The sequence below is a fragment of the Pteronotus mesoamericanus genome, unplaced genomic scaffold (genome assembly GCF_021234165.1).
Source record: "Pteronotus mesoamericanus isolate MK-2021 breed Mesoamerican mustached bat unplaced genomic scaffold, CSHL_Meso_final scaffold_45, whole genome shotgun sequence".
Classification (NCBI taxonomy): domain Eukaryota; kingdom Metazoa; phylum Chordata; class Mammalia; order Chiroptera; family Mormoopidae; genus Pteronotus; species Pteronotus mesoamericanus.
The window spans coordinates 1,522,616-1,526,629 of NW_026555317.1; the positions used below are offsets into that span (position 1 = coordinate 1,522,616).

General features: G+C 40.6%; 1 pseudogene; it reads left to right on the forward strand.

The window, feature by feature from the left end:
• Nucleotides 1-392: 392 nt before the first annotated feature.
• On the forward strand, nt 393-2,393 carry LOC129086819 (COP9 signalosome complex subunit 5-like; annotated as a pseudogene).
• Nucleotides 2,394-4,014: the final 1,621 nt, after the last annotated feature.

Consider the following 4,014-nt stretch of genomic DNA (forward strand, 5'->3'; position numbering starts at 1 on the left):
AACTCACAAGAAGGAAGGGGTTTTATTAGAGAATATGAGCTAAACTCCTCAAATTACAAGTGGCTAGTAAGTAGGTGAATCTGGAGAGATCGTTTGGGAGAGAAGAGGGGCCCTGAAGTGTCACCAAGAGCCTGCGTCCGGAGAAGGGAGGGATTAGGAAAAAAACAGCAGGAGAGGCCCCACTGAAACGGTAGCACTGTGTGTGATAGATTTCCATACTCCTGGGTAAAGGATAAACAGACCAGCATGCCAGCGTCACGTGGCCCCTGTAGCCCAGCAGAAAGGAAGCATGATGCAGAAGGATACTTGCATTTATGTGGGCCGGAGAGGTCACAGTATCACGTGTACCGTGGAAGATAACATAGAGGCAGGAGAAAGCTCCTGAACTGAACATGCACCAGACTGGTGAAATGTTTGGACAGAGTGAAAAAGTCCTCCCATTTGCTTCCCGAGTGCATGGAATTTGGGGGCCAAAGATTAAAACGGAGGGCCGGCGGAGTCTTAGAACTCCAATTGCCCTGCACTTGCCTGGTCCGGAGCTGGCTCACACCAAAGCTGAGTCTCAGGTGCTGAACCACCCCCGTGGACGTGTGCCCTGGCAGTGACCCATGGGACGCCCCAGCTCCGCTCTGTGTAGAAGGTCCCAGACTGCACCCTCCTCTGCACCTGAGATCAGCGCACGGATGTGAGGAGGAAGTGCTAGCCAGCCCTGGGGGCGCGAGCAGCCTCAGGTGCTGGACCCCACAGAGGGAGCCCCAGCAGGACCGGCTGCAGTGGTGGGCAGTGGCCCTGAGCCCCCAACATGAGAAGCTACAGGAAGGCAATGGTGGGGCCGGCCCCAAAAGCATTCACTCTTGGAAGGCAGCCTGAGCCTGGGCAACCATCCACATAGCAGACCTGGGATCCAGAAGAACAAACAAGGAAGGAGTGGGGTTTCTGGACACTGCTCTGGTTCTGGGGGCAGCTGGGTTCTTTCTGTGTTTTGTGTTAAGAGATAGACCTGGACCCAGGGAAGTACCCCCTCCCTCAAATTGGGCAACATTTTAATAAAGACATTTTTCCTTCCCCGCCAACTTTTGTTTTACGCTTGTGTTCAGTGGCAGATGGCTGAATCCCACTGTGCTCAGTAACAAGTTGATACTGTTTGACATTAAAAATCAAGAAGTTGAGGTAGTAGCCTATTATTGAGGATTATAGCAGTAACCAATGTAATCATCAAAATTGATTTGAGAGGTGTCATGGCCACCTTAAAAGGTTAGCATGAGTTTGCACCTGTGGTGCCCAGAGTCAAAAGCCTATCTAAAGCCCACACCTGGAAACTGATGAGATAAAACAGTGTCTTGATTGTGTAGGTGACAGTTTCTCCAGTTCCTGGTGAGGGAGGCATCTGGGAGTGGTATGGCCTAGAAAACCTTGAAATTGGCCAATGACATGCAGGAAGCCCAGAGTATTGATGAAGTCTGCAGATATAACAAGAAATAGCAGCAAGAAATGCTGGTGGAAAGCCCTGGACCAAGGATCACCATTGCTCTAAGTGCTGCAAAATCTCAGTATTGGCTCTACTAAAAATGCTGGTGCATACCAGATAAGGAAGCAACTTGGAACTGATGGCTTGATGCTGGGAAAAGTGGTTGGTGAAATGATTATCATTTCAGACAGTTGCTTTGCCTGGAGAGGGCAATGAACCTGAATAAAGGCTCAGGCTGATGCATATGAGCACATGGTCTCATGTACAGAAAATGCCTAACTGGCCATCTTGAAAATGCAATGGGCTGATATCACAGCCTCCACTCTGACTGTGGCTGCTGGCTTTCTGGAATTGATGTTGCTACTCCACTGTTAAGTCAATAGTTCCAGGAGCTATTTTTAGCAGTGGTAATTGACCCAACAAGAACAGTATTAACAGGAGAAGTGAATCTTGGCACCTTCAGGACATACCCAAAGGGCTACAAACCCCCCAATGGAGGACCTTCTAAGTACTAGACTTTCCCACTTACTAAAGTAGAAGGCTATGGTTTCCTTTGCTGTACATAAGAATACTATGTCTTAGGTATCTCAAATTTTGAGTCTTGTTTGGATTGCAAATTGCTTGAGCTTATGTGGGATAAATACTGGGGGAATATACTTGGTTCCTCTAGGTTGCTTGCTAATACAGGTAGTACCAGTTTATGTCTTTGAATTTTCTGAAAAATTAGAACAACCAAGGAAGCCCAGTTAGGACAAGGGAGTTTCCTGTTGGGTTTAGAAACACATGACCAAAAGTCAGGAGGAGTTACCTGAGACACTGTAAAGCTACCTTAGAAGCTATCCATGGATTGACGTCTCAGGTTATGAAGGATAAACTGTTTAATCAAATTAACATATCTCAAACACTAAGTAGCACTTTTGCCTGAAGGCCAGTATGAGAAAAATACTCAAGAAACACTTTAAAACCAGTTACCAAAAATCTGATTAGAAATATTAGGTTCTCTGAAGTGTCCTGAACATTAATATCTTTTAGTAAAACTCTTTCAAAAATTGAAATGGTTCTTGTTGGACTGGAACTAAAAATGAAACAAGGACATACTAGTGTCTTTCAATTTTCATTTAGTATTATTATTTACCATCTGGATCTTTTAACCATGAATTTGTATTGTATTTCATTAATAATGAAAGAGGTATCCCATTTAACATCAACTGTTTCATTATAGTTATTGTTTCTTTTTAACCTTTTCCCTATATGAAACAGATGAAATGCAAAAATTATGTGTGTGTGTGTATGTGTGTGTAACAGAAGTGGCATGTTTGTGTGTATATATATAAATCATTGAGTTATTAAATTTTAAGAGAAAGTACAAATTGGGAACATTATTCCATACACAGAAACATGTTTCTAATTTGCTAATAAATAAAATCTGGGATACTAGATGGAAAAATATAATAGTAAGCAGAGCTGAGGAGCAAAAACTAATAATTCATATTTCAGAGAAAATTTCAGGTTGGTTTCTAACCAATTTATACTTATTTCTATAAGATTTTAGAGTCCAAAGTAGACTACCAAAATATATACAAGAAGAATACAGACTCTATTTTGGAAAAGTATCTGAGATGACAGGTAGTTTTTACATTTACTTTTAAAATGATTAAGAACATTAGGGATTTCATTTCATCAATTTCAGTTCACTGCTTGGCATTTAACTTTTTTATTTAATTTTTAAAAAATTTCATCACTTATAACCTAATGGAGAAATGAAAAAAACTTTTATTTGAATATTGGGGTCACATGTATTGAACTCTTCTTCAAATATAGTTGTTTCTCAGCTTGGAAAAGTAATCACATCACAGAAAATTGTATTATATTTATCCCTAATAGGCCTCAGGTTAACTGCTTTGGGGAAGAGAGAAGGAGAGAGATATTAAGGATTTATCAGTTGCAAAAGTGGAATAGTCATTTGAATATTAGTGTTATCACATTTGCATATCATTTTGGGATATGTCTTCTCCCAGTGCCTCAGGTGTTAGTTAATGGAAACCATCAAGTTTAAGGTTCTGCAATACAAGGGCAATCAGCAATGTCTGAAAGCCATAGTAAACTGCAGTAGAACTATTGCAAGGAGGTTGCACACTATCCTGATGTGAGCTTTTGTTTCTGCACCTGTTATTGTTGAGTGAGCTGTCAGAGGCTGCAAGGTGCAAAAGGGCACACAATTTGATTTTTGTTGTTAGTTAACATATCACAAAAGCAATGAATATTAAAATTCCCTTAAAATTTTATTTTTGAGCTTTATAAAACTTTTATAAATTTTGGACAATAACCCCTTATCAGTTACATCGGTGAATATGTTCTTCCATTCAGTGGGATATCTTTTCATTTTGTTGATTGTTTCCTTTGGTGTGCAAAAATTTTTGGTTTGTTATAGTCTTATTTGTTTATTTTTTCTTTTGTTTCCCTTGCCTGAGGATATGTAGCTGAAAAATTATTGCTGTGAGCAAAGTCCAAGTATTACTCCTATGTTTTCTTCTATGAATTTTATG